This window comes from Rutilus rutilus, assembly GCF_951802725.1.
Source record: "Rutilus rutilus genome assembly, chromosome: 1".
Taxonomy (NCBI): Eukaryota; Metazoa; Chordata; class Actinopteri; order Cypriniformes; family Leuciscidae; genus Rutilus; species Rutilus rutilus.
The window spans coordinates 8,806,588-8,820,009 of record NC_140209.1 but is presented as its reverse complement, the minus strand read 5'-3'; the positions used below and the strand labels follow the sequence as shown (position 1 = coordinate 8,820,009).

Below are 13,422 nucleotides of genomic sequence, written 5' to 3'. Positions count from 1 at the left end.
TAGCTGTAATAGTAAAAGTTTTCCAGATAGTTCCACATGTAATGCCAGATATTTCATATGCAAGCATGTCAGCCAATCACAGCAGAGGGCGTTTACACTGAAGTCTCACAGCAGACACGCCCCTTCAAACAGAGTGTTCAAACCAGGGAATGAAATCAGGCTAGGAAATATGCCTTTTACTTCTAAATTATAACAATTTTTGATCTAAAAAACATACTAACATTATAAGGGCACCCCTGGAAACATGATAAAATAATAAAATAATCCATGGAATGGGACCTTTAAGATCTCGCTTGGATCTCATCAAACCCGATGTTCAACGTGTTGTGGAAAACAAACAATTTGTGAAAGACCTGCAAGAAACTTCCAAGCTGGACAAGAAGTCTTAGCACATGACTATAGACTGGAAAAGTGGCAACCAGGTACCATCACCACCAGAACTGGACCTTTGACGTACACAGTGAAGGTTGGAGATAACACATGGTGGATCAGTTAGTGGATCAAAACCCTCACCTTCACCGGTCCCTGATTTAAATGACGAGGACAATGATACTGTTGACACTGTTCCTCCTACCTCAGTTAACGTGAATGACTCTGAGACGCACAAAGACAAAGCAGATGTGACAATTCCAGTGTCACCTGAACCTCACCCAAGCTCACAGAGATGTTCTCCTGAGAGATGTAGGAAACCTCCACAAAGGCTTGATTTGTGGTTATTTTGCATTTTGCAGCATTTCGTTAAGGTAACTGCAAATGCTATAGAATAAGTTAATAGATTTATATTTTTTGTTTCTTAGAAAGTTAAATCTAGTGAGGAGGAAAGTGTAATGAATGCACTATCAGGTATCATAGTGTTTGGAGTAACTATGCCCTCTAGTGGTGATCTACATACAGTGTATTGAGGATCGAGCTCAGTTCAGTAAAGAGAATGATGTGATTACACAGCAGACACTTGTGTTGTTATCTTTCCAGCAGACACGACAGAGCCTATTCTCATAGGAACTGTATCTTGAACTTTAACCTGCACTTGTTGTCGGACCAGATTAAAACAGGTTTTTACTTCTGTAATGTGACTGACTCCGCCTCCAAACCTCTTCCTGCTTTCATGTTGGCAAGAAAGAAACGACTAAACTCAATGAAACTTCGACACACAGGTATCACGTTTCCTTATAAATAAACCTTGGTAACATTTTATTTTACAGTGTCATTGCTACATATGTTACATGCACTTACCATAGTATTACAGTAAATTTTGCATAATTACATGCAACTAACCCTCAACCAAACCCTAACCCTACCCTAACACTATAGTAAGTACATGTAGTTGCTTAATATTACTCAGTACTTATATAATTACTCTGTAACAATGACACTAAAATAAAGTGTAACCAAATCCTCTTTGTGTTTGTTATGTGAAATGTAAATGTGAGATGTAGCCAAACTGGTGAATGTGATTAATAACTTGATGAGGTGCTGTAATGTGGGTTTCAGTTTCATTATATCAGAAGCAAATCGGTGTGTGAAAGTTGTAACATGTACGATGATATTTTGGAGCACAAACAATGTCAATTGACTGCATAAACTGTAAGTGTAGAGATTAAAGATCTATATCATGTTGTTCAACTGATTTTATATTTTGGACTTTTTTATTGTATCAAGTCGCAGAGAGCATCTTATTTACATCAGTAAACCAGCAGATGCTTTTATTTAAAGGTACAATATGTAAGAATTTTGAAAACAAAACAAAACAAAAAAACAACACTTGCACAGTGTTATATATTTCTTTCAAATTGTGTACTTACATTATCCTAAATGTTTCCAGGAATATGTAAATTCAGAGAAATTCACAATTTTAAATAGTGCCCGTCCCTGTTCACTTGTCGCCTGTCAATGACGTAATATCCGCGTTATCCCTGGTTTCCGCTCGTACTGCCATAGTAACCATGGCGACACATGTGGACAACTGCGTTACATCTAGCGGCGCACTCACGCAGTTGTTGTTTCGTTCAAACATTATGGACCATGGCAAGCAGACTTTGATAGTGTAGAGCAAGAGAAACAGCACTGCGTTACCTCACAAGTTTAATTTGTCTAATAAACTGACCTGTATTAATTCAGCACTAGCGGGTAAGTTAGTTCGGTGGAATGAAATGTCCTCTTTCCTTTATATTTGTGGGACTCGCATGTGGCGCTGATGTCTGTCTCTCATTAGCACTCGTGCCCTGCTTCACTCCACAGTCATGTTAAAAACATGAATGTATTCACTCATCCATAATCATTATTTCCCATAAACAGTATTAGATCCATCGGCATGCGAAAAGAAATTACATATTGTAGCTTTAAAGTGACTAACAGTGAATTGAAGCTGAATGTTTGATCAGTGTGTTTGTTCAAACCTGTGACTCTCAGCAGATGTGCAGCTCCATACGACATGAACACAAATATTGTGAAGAATGTCTTGCAGGACGATGAACAGACAGACGTCAGAAGTAACAGAAGATGATCAGCTGAAGACTTAGAGAAACAGAGGAGAGAACAGAATATCAACATGTCCAGCCCTGACTGCACAGGTGATGAACACAGACAAATCTAAATCTGACATTAATGGTTATTTAGTTACATGAAATGGAATGAATTAAATTAACATGTGAACTTGTGAAACAGTTTCATCGTATTTAGTTAAAGTTCAGACATATAAACAACATTAAAAGCTTGATTTACACCACAAGGGGACTTTAAAGATTGTAGATATTATTTCTTGATTCAGACTGTGTATCTTTATTCTGAATCATTTATTTACTTAAATCCTGTAATACACAGTAATAGATCCACTAACAATCTGTGTGTGTGTGTGTGTGTGTGTGTTTATTTTGCAGTGGAAAGAAGTAGTCCAGAGTTGAATCGCCCCAACTGTATGTTAAGCTGATTTACAGTAACTGCATTATGATATAGTTATATAGATTTGATGAACTGTGTCTATAATCAGTTTTTAATATTTAGCGCTGTAAATGCTAATTTGTGAATTTGTGAATTCTAGCTCTTGTTTGTTTTGGATCAGTTTCAGAGGGAGAGAAGCTGAATCTGGTTGTGTGTGGAAGTGACGGCACATTAAAATCCTCCATATCAGAGCTGATCAGAAGATCAGACGAGGAGCTTCATGGGCGTCCGGTCAGTCTGGTGGAGCTTCCAGCTCTCGTTCAGCTCTCAGAGGAGGAAGTGATGCGTCAGACTCTCCGCTGTGTGTCTCTCTGTGATCCTGGAGTTCATGTTTTCCTCCTCACAGTTCCTGAAGCTCCACTCAATAATGAAGATAAAGCAGAAATGGATGAGATCCAGAGGATATTCGGCTCCAGAATCAACAAACACATCATGATCCTCATAATGCAGAATTCAGAGCATCAGACAGCAGAGCTCAATGAAGAAACACAGTCGGTCATTGAGAGTTTTGGAGGACGACAACAATATTTTGGTCCCACCACACAAGTGTCCACATTGATGGAGAATGTTGAGCAGATGGTGGAAGAAAACAGAGGAGAGTTTTTCTCCACAGAAACATTTTTGCAGGCGCAGGTGAAAAAACTGCTGCAATTTGAAGAGATGAAGAAGAAAATCGACTCATTAGAGACACATTTACTGTCACAAGGTAATGACCAGTAAAATATAAACTAAACTCTCAAACTAAAGAGCACGAAAAAATGACAATTTAAAAAAATGTAAATAATTATTTCAATTATACTAAATGGATATTAAATTATAAAATGGATAGTTCCAGTTCTTGATTCTGATTGGTTGAGCCACGTTTGAAGCCTTTGTAAAGTACTCAACAAACACACACCTGTGACCGCATTACATCAGTGTTAAGATGTGATTCTTTGTTGCTGCATGTGTTGCTTAGCAACCTCTATGGAACTACATTGCTTGGCGGAGGAATAAATGTGTTATAACCACTGATCTATATAGAACGGGTTAGGGTATATATATAATCAGTGGTTATAACGTTATATTTGTTGATATTGGTGTTTATTTTATGAATAAAATATATATTAATATTTTTTTTTAAAAGCAACAAGTCCCTTGAAGTCCCTTTTTTACAATGGATTCAGAACAGCTGAGGTGGTTTTGGGCACTCCGCGTCGTAGCTAACAACGCCCCTTAGCTGTTCTAAATCCACTGTAAAACACGGCTTCAAGGGGCTTATTGCTTAATCGTTTATGTGGTGCTTTGTATTTTACAACAGTAGAGGTGAAATTCAGAACATTGACTCATACTGTACAAAAACAAAGTCAAAGGTCAAGTTTCAGTGTTCCAAATGAAAAGTAGATCATTACAATAATCAAACTACTACAATCCCTTGGAAGGTTGAGGCTGAAAGTTTTACTATAATGCTTTGCTTAGTTTCAATATTACTTTAGCTCTTCGCTTAATCTGACTCCAATTTCAAATGATAATCAAATTTAGATCGTGTTTCTTATTGGAAAATAATCATAAATATTGAATATGATTTAATTTAGATCTTTGATTATTCTGGGTATCCCATACTTTTTATTATTTATTCATTAAGGACCCGGTGTCGCTTTGAGACGTCACGTTGCGAATGTGCGCTCACGATCACAAACTAGCCAGTCCTGAAATAGTCAGAGGGAGCAGTGCAACTCTTTTACCCTAAGCGGCCGCTCACTGCTCACTCATAACAAAGGTGGAGTTTTTTTTCAAGTCAAGTCAGTGATAGAAATCGGAAAATCGATTGTGTCAGAAATCGGAAGGTTTCCTTAATGAAGGAGCATCTGTTCAACACGTCATCCACTTCTTATCAACGTCAAGTTCATTGTTTCAGACACTGGTCACGAAACCTTTGGAAGCAAAGCACTTGAGTCTGATGTTTAGGTTCCGTTTTTATGCTAAAAGAATATGCATTGAATGAGATACTAAAGTGTGTGATTTGCTTGATGTTAAAAGAGTTAAAAAAGAACAAAATAAGCCCCAAAATAAATCTCAATGTGTTACTTGCGCTGAAACACCTGTGAGCACAGAAAGGTGACTTAGACAGCATGAATTCAGGTCTCTTTAGCACCACATTGCTATTGAACATTTTTAAATATCTGTCTTTATTCATGCAAACATAGTTTGTTATCTCTTAATACTTTCCTCGCCATTGAAGTAATTTTCTAGCTTTCCGTGTTTTCACTCAATATACGATATACGACACATCTTCTGAAAAACTCAAACCACAGGCGAAGAAGAAACAGAAACAAGCGATGGAAGATTGCTCACTCAAATTTAAAATAATGCGATCATCAACATAAAACAGCATGTCAATCAAAACTGCCTGATGTTACAGAATGAAATGTCAACCCAGGACGACGTAATCGATGACGTAGACGCGTCGTTGCAGTCTTAACGCAAGTTTCAAGTTTCATGTTGCCTAGCCACAACCTACACATCTATGAAAATACGCCGACTATGAAAATACATCGACACGCATGAAATGCGTCGATGCGTCACATTAATTATTTACGTTTAAATATCGAGTAATGGTGGCTTCTGCTCCCTCTCATGGTGAAAATGACAGACCACGATCATCTAAAGTATGGGAATACTTTAAACTATAGGGCCGAACAGAAAGGTGCTTTGTTCACTATGCAAACTGCCCCATTCGGCGACAATAAAATGGACTTTAATTTATAACTTCAACTTAAATCTGTCAACGAAGCTTTTAGTGCATTTTTAAAAGTTGTGTATGCACGTGTGGACTAGAGACCTGCACTCCCGCGGGACCCAACGCAGCAGAGTGCGATGCGTGAAGATAGATCTGATGGCTGAGTGCGGGCGCGGGCGGTAATGCACTCGTTTGTGTGCTGGTTGCGCGAGAATAAAACGATTCACGGGACTCCCTCAAAATAGAATTTGAATAGAAATTGAACATCTAAAAACGAGAAAATTGTCATTCATCTGTTGCACAAAAGCAACAAGAACAACTAAAACAAAATAGAAACGATTTACAGGCCAGAGTTTCTATTTATTTATAAGATATTTTCAGCTTTGAACAATGTATCCAATCACAGACATGTGTTGATTTCTTGAACGCCAATCAGATGCATTTAAGATAGAATCCCCTCGCCGCTCAAAATGGACTTTTTGTTCAGTGCTGAATTCTGCATATTGGCAAATCATCTGATTATAGCAAACAAAGTGTAGATATTATGAAAGATTCATTGTGCAGCCAGTTTCATTGATAATAACAGAGATTTGTGAGATCGCGATGAACTGAGATGTCAGTTTTTTAGGAATTATTAAGGGAGAAATCCGTCCCTCGCAGGTCTCTAATGTAGACTTTAAAAACAAACGACTAACATTATATTTACATTAACAGTAGCCTAGGCTGCAATCTAGTGGATGTGAACCTTTTGGCAGATAAACACAAGTGCATTTTCGGACAAGTTAATGGATAAGTTAATTGAGTAAATCATACTCCCACTACAGTAATTAATAACAGACCCTCCCGGTTTTCCCGGGATTCTCCCATATTGTACCACTATTCCGTTTAAATATTTTCCCGTATTTCTCCCATATTTTTAATCTTTCTATAAAAATATTTTAAAAAATCCCACTGGGCGCAAACCAGTTAAGCAGAAATCCCGCCCTGCAGGCTGCAGCTTATTTCATTGGTTAAGGTTATAGTGACGGGTAGGTTTAGGGATCAGTGTTTGGTGTAGGCTCCGCTGAAGTAGTTTGGGGGAGAAAACAATCACACGAAGAAGAACAGACAGCATCATCCCGAGGATGGACGAACATGAGAGACATGGCATTGTAGCCTATATGTAATATAGTATGTATGTAATACAGAGATTATGTATTTATTTATGTTAATATCGACGCAATTCATATTTTATGAAATAGTACCATTAGTTAAAAATAAAGTTTAAAAATGTATCCTGTTCGCATATTTCATAATAAAATGCCAATAATCCTTTCTGAATTTTTTTTTTTTTTTTTTCATCATTCATAGATTTCATGTTAAAATAATATACAGATGCACCACCCTCTTCAAAATTCAGCTGATATATTGTTGTACTTATTATTTATAGGAAAGTTTGCCAATGGATAAATCAGCTAATCCCAAAAATAATCATTAGATTAATCGGAAAAAATAATCATTAGATTAGTCGACTAATCGAAGAAATACAACAAATCGACAACAAAAATAATCGTTAGATGCAGCCCTATACTGCGTGCATGGTTTGGCATGACAGAATGCATGCAATGTTAATAATCCCTAGCTGACATCTCAGTTCATCTCGATCTCACAAAGCCTCGTTATAATTAGTGAAGCTAACTGCACAATGAATCTTTCATAACACTGTTTGTTATAATAAGAGGATTCGCCAGCATTCACAAAAACTCAGTTTTGAGCGGTAAGTGGATTCTATCTTAAATGCATCTGATTGCACAAAGCAGCAAAAACATGTTAATAGAAACTCTGCCTATGCTTGCGCCTGTAAATCGTTTTTATTTTGTTTTATGTTCTTCTTGCTTTTGTCCAGTAGATGAATAACAATTTCTTCGTTTTTAGATTTTTATATAAATATTTAGCGGGAGTCCTGCTAAATTGTTTTATTCTTCCGCATCCGCACACACACTCGGATATTAAATCTAGTCCCGCTCCGTATGTTGATGGACCTGATCTACTCCATCTGTATTTTGATCATCTTTCTGAATCCGATCTGGATGTAGTCTTTGACAGTAATAACAAAAGAGCTGATGATGTAAAACTCAAGGGCGATCTGCATGTGATGGTCCCCATCTCAGGGAACAGGGTTGAATTCTCAACCTGAGACATTTTATTAAATGTCACGTATAAAATTCAAATTCACAAAATTTTTATATTTTTAATTTTTCCCACTCCAGACTAAACACCCACCTCATATTGAAACACATTTGTTGTGCTTTACATTTTGTGTGACAGATAACAATTGTTACACAAATGGTGTGTCTCTTAACTGCTATACGACGAGGGGTCTATAATATGCTAATTTTACAGGAAGCTTCGTGGTGGGGGTTACAATATTACTCTAAACTATAGCACATACTGTACACTTAGTAAACTTTTAGGCGCTAAACATTTCCTCTTTTACAGGTTCAACAGAGAGTGAAGATGATCTGAGGATTGTACTACTGGGAAAAACAGGAGTTGGGAAGAGTGCAACTGGAAACACCATCTTAGGAAGAGGAGCGTTTACAGCAGAAACATCTCAAGAGTCTGTGACTAAAGAGAGTCAAAAAGAATCATCTGAAATCAACGGCCGACACGTTACTGTGATCGACACTCCAGGACTGTTTGATACTGAACTCACTAATGAGGAGATCCAGAGAGAAATCAGCAACTGCATCTCCATGATCCTGCCTGGACCAAATGTGTTCATCATTGTGCTCAATTTAGGACAACGATTCACTCAAGAAGAAGCGACAACAGTGAAGATCATCCAAGAGACGTTTGGTGAGAAATCTTTAATGTTCACCATGGTGCTCTTCACCAGAGGTGATGATCTGAAGGACAAAACTATTGAACAGTGTTTGGGAAAACCTGGATCTGCTCTGATGAAGCTGATTGAAGCGTGTGGAAACAGATATCATGTGTTGAATAATAATCAGCCTGGAGACCGAACACAGGTGTCTGATCTACTGGAGAAGATAGACAACATGGTGAAAGCAAACGGAGGGAGTTTCTACACGTGTAAGATGTTCAGACAGATGGAAAGAGAAAGACAAGAACAACAGATGAAGATCCTGATGGACAGAGTCAGAGAAAGAGAAGAACTGATGAAGAAACTAGAAGAAGAGATGATAAGAGAACGAGAGACATTTAAAAATAAAATAGAGCAACTGATGAAAGAAAAAGAAAACCTGCTCATGAAATACGACACAGATATAGACAGACTGATGAACAGAATAGAGAATGAGAGGAAGAAAAGAGAAGAGGAATATATAAAAAGAGAAGAACGATATAAAATATTAATAAAAGAGAAAGAAGATCTTCAGTCTAATCATGAAGCAGAAGAAAACAAGATGAAGATCCTGATGGAGAGAGTGGAGCAAATGAGCAGAGAAAGAGAAGAACTGATGAAACATAAAGTAGAGAAAGAGAGAATGAAGATGATGATGGAGGAAGAAAGACAGAATCAAGAGAAAGAGAGAAAGAGAAGCGAAGAAGAATTGAAAGAGAGAGAAGACCGATATAAAAGAGAAATGAAGGAACAGGAGGTGCAGATGCGAGATGAAATGAAGAAAGAACAAGAGATGTTTAAAGATGAAATAAAGGAAATGAGGCAAGACAAAGAGACTGTGAAAAAAGAAAAGGACAATCTTCAGATCAAATACAACACAGAAATAGACAGACTGATGAACACAATAGAGAGTGAAAGACAAAATCATGATAAAGACCGACAGAGAAGAGAAGAAGAATTTAATGAGAAAGAAGAACGATTTAAAAGAGAAATGAAAGAGAGAGAGGAGCTCGAGAGAAAGATGCGAGACGAGATGAGACGAGAACGAGAGACATTTAAACAAGAAATAGAGGAAATGAAGCAAGAAAAAGAAAAACTTCAGATCACATACAACACAGAAATAGACAGTCTGATGAACAGAATACAGAATGAACGACAGAATCATGAAAAAGAGAGAAAGAGAAGAGATGATGAATATACAGAAAGAGAAGAACGATATAAAATCCAGATGAGAAGAGAACGAGAGGAATGGGACCAGCAGAAACTGGAGGAAAAGACGAGAAGAGAAGAAGATGAGAAAAGAAGAGAGAGAGAAAAACAGATTTGTGATGAACAGATTCAGAGACTGAAGAGTGAAATGGAGGGAATAATCAGAGAGAAAGAGAGAATAGAAAGAAAGATACGAGACGAGATGAGACGAGAACGAGAGACATTTAAACATGAAATTGAGGAAATGAAGCAAGAAAAAGAAAAACTTCAGATCACATACAACACAGAAATAGACAGTCTGATGAACAGAATACAGAATGAACGACAGAATCATGAAAAAGAGAGAAAGAGAAGAGACGATGAATATACAGAAAGAGAAGAACGATATAAAATCCAGATGAGAAGAGAACGAGAGGAATGGGACCAGCAGAAACTGGAGGAAAAGACGAGAAGAGAAGAAGATGAGAAAAGAAGAGAGAAAGAAAAACAGATTTGTGATGAACAGATTCAGAGACTGAAGAGTGAAATGGAGGGAATAATCAGAGAGAAAGAGAGAATGAAGATGATGATGGAGGAAGAACGACAGAATCATGACAAAGAGAGAGAGATACAAGAAGAAGATGAGAAAAGAAGAGAGAGAGAAAAACAAATTTGTGATGAACAGATTCAGACACTGAAGAGTGAAATAGAGGGAATAATCAGAGAGAAAGAGAGAATAGAAAGAGAGAGACAAGAAATGCTTCAGCAGCGAAACCTGAAGAAAAAGATTGATGCTCAGAGGACACATCATGAAAACACTCTCTATGAAAAGAGCAAAGAACTTGCCTTAAAACTCAAAGATAAAGAAAATGATAAAGAAACACTGAAGAAAGAGTTTGATTTGTTTTGGAAACAGAGTGTGAAGAAGATAGTCAGAGACACTCCTCCAATCAAAGACATTGATGTAATGAGAAATGTAAAACTCCTTCTCAGTGACGTCTATGATCTCCCTGATGACCACTGGAGGGATATTTTCTCTTTGCCGTGTTATTCAGATTATGTGAAGGTAAAAAAATCTGTTGGAGCTTTCAGAAATGTATTCAGATCAGCTAAAGAGATGTTAGGTTATGCTTTATCTACAGAGGATGAAATCCAAATAAGATCATTAGTCACAGATGTTGCTCAGCAGACAGACAGAATGATTCAGTCATTTAACATTTCAAAGATGAGCTACAACATCAGCTGTATTCAACAGCTCATAGATTACATCAAGATAAGAGTGACAGAACATCAGGAAGGATCAGTGAAATATGTGTTCAAGAATGAATTCTGCATGGATTTGATTTTTTCCATCTGTAAGAGAGCAAATGAGACAATCACTGACCAACACAGACTGTTCAGAGAAGCCAATGATCCTGTAATATATGTTGAGAAGAAGAGAGAAGAGTACTATAGTATTTTCCAGAAATACTGTCATGGAGCAACATCAGCTGCCATTTTTGGTGAGATCATCTGTCAGAAACTGAAAGATCCCATTGAGCAGAGCGTCTACAAGAAGACTTCCAGAGATCTGACTGATGAAATGAGATTAAACTGTGAATCACTGAATGGAAACAGATCAAATCTGGAGAAACACATCCTGAAGACACTGGCAGATGAGGAGGATTTTAACAAATACATGAACTATGTTCATAATCCCAGAGATCACTTCAAGAGTTTCATCAGAGATGAAGTCAGTCGGTACATCACTGATAATTTCAGTGTCAGTGTTTTACCCAGGATGAAGGTGAAGATTAAACTCCTGCAGCAGAAGATCATGAACGCTGCACATGAATCTACTGAACATGTTCAAGAGAACAGAGGAGATGTTGGTTTGTGGTTGAAGAGTTTCACACTGAAGCTCTCAGATGTGCTGATCTTCTCTGAAAAAGACCTCAGTGGAGTCAGACATGATGATGTTGATGATTTCAACCTCTTAGAAGATGTGATAAGACATGAACTTCCTGCTATAATGACTGACATCAGCAGTAGATTCAACACAGAGACATTTCCAGTAAAGCTGGACAGTAAACTCAGGCCAGATGAGCTTCTGATTGATCACTTCTGTCAGTGCTGTTGGGTTCAGTGTCCGTTCTGTAGCGCCATCTGCACAAACACCATAGAAGACCATGATGGAGATCACAGTGCTCCTTTCCACAGAGTGCGGGGAATTAATGGAACATATTACAGCTCAACACAGAATCTCTGCCCTTATATTTGCACAAGTTTAGTAGCAAGTCATCAGGATTTTAATACACCACATGGAAGGTTTAAATATAGAGACTACAGAAGAGCAGGAGGAGATTATGCAGACTGGAGCATCAGCCCTGATCTCTCTGAACTGAATTACTGGAAGTGGTTTGTGTGCAGATTCCAGAAAGATCTGGAAAAACACTACAGTAAAACATTTGAGGGGAGTGGTGCGATTCCAGATCAATGGAGACAATACTCAAAACATGAAGCTATTGAGAGTTTAGATAAATACATGTGTAACAGGGTGGTTGAATCCATCTATGGGAATGTCACACACCTGCACTTATTATTAGATCATTAATTCCCCTTCCTTTTTTTGTTGGATATATAAAGCAGAGGTGTCAAAAGTATTCACATTCATTACTCAAGTATAAGTATAAATACTAGGGTTTAAAAAGACTTCTGTAGAAGTTGAAGTATCAACTCAAGCTTTTTACTCAAGTAAAAGTGTAAAAGTACTGGTTTCAAAACTACTTAAAGTATAAAAGTAAAAGTAATAAAAAAAAAAAAAAGCCATTAAGGACAAAAGCTTAGGTCGCGCCACAGGGGCCTATAGTGCACTACCCCACCTCCTCAAAAAACATTCTTCTAAAGGCCATAATGACTAAAATGTTAATGTTGAAAAATTTGGGATGCACTACTGTTTCAGCCGCATATATGCCCATTGAAAATGAACGCGTTTTAGGCAAGGCAAGGCAAGGAAAGTTTATTTATATAGCACATTTCATACACAATGGCAATTCAAAGTGCTTTACATAGAATAAATTAAAATAATAAAAAGAAATAAGAATAATTAAAACAGTTTAGAAGAATACAAAATAAAATACAGTACAAACAGTCGGACGAACATTGGCACAGTGCTCATTCAGTAAATGCATAGTTAAACAGATGTGTTTTGAGTCTGGATTTGAATGTAACTACTGTAGGAGCACATCTGATCTCCTCTGGAAGCTGGTTCCAGCTGCGGCTGGCATAATAGCTAAAAGCGGACTCGCCATGCTTAGAGTGAACCCTTGGTATTTCAAGCTGATATGATCCTAGTGATCTGAGTGATCTGTTGGGTTTATATTCAGTGAGCATATCTGCAATGTATTGAGGTCCTAGGCCATTGAATGATTTATATACCAGTAATAATACTTTAAAATCAATCCTAAATTTAACTGGGAGCCAGTGTAAAGACCTAAGGACTGGTGTGATGTGTTCATATTTTCTGGTTCTGCTCAGAATCCTGGCGGCAGCGTTCTGTATGAGCTGCAACTGTCTTATGGTCTTTTTGGGAAGGCTAGTGAGGAGTCCATTACAATATTCCACCCTGCTGGTGATGAAAGCATGAACAAGTTTCTCTAAGTCTTGTCTGGAAACAAAGCATCTTATTCTTGCTATATTTTTCAGATGATAGTATGCTGATTTAGTTATTGCTTTGACATGACTACTGAAACTA

The 13,422-nt window shown here is 37.5% G+C and overlaps 1 pseudogene across 1 annotated transcript in view; it reads left to right on the top strand.

Annotated features, from left to right (window-relative positions):
* The first annotated feature begins 1,082 nt into the window (after positions 1-1,082).
* Positions 1,083-13,422, top strand: part of LOC311304024 (interferon-induced very large GTPase 1-like) — a 116,576-nt pseudogene continuing 104,236 nt past the window's right edge. Inside the window, exons 1-4 of the transcript XR_014630262.1 lie at positions 1,083-1,154; positions 2,410-2,570; positions 2,877-2,912; positions 3,059-3,643. The product of XR_014630262.1 is annotated as an interferon-induced very large GTPase 1-like (transcript). The remainder of the gene's footprint in view (positions 1,155-2,409; positions 2,571-2,876; positions 2,913-3,058; positions 3,644-13,422) is intronic.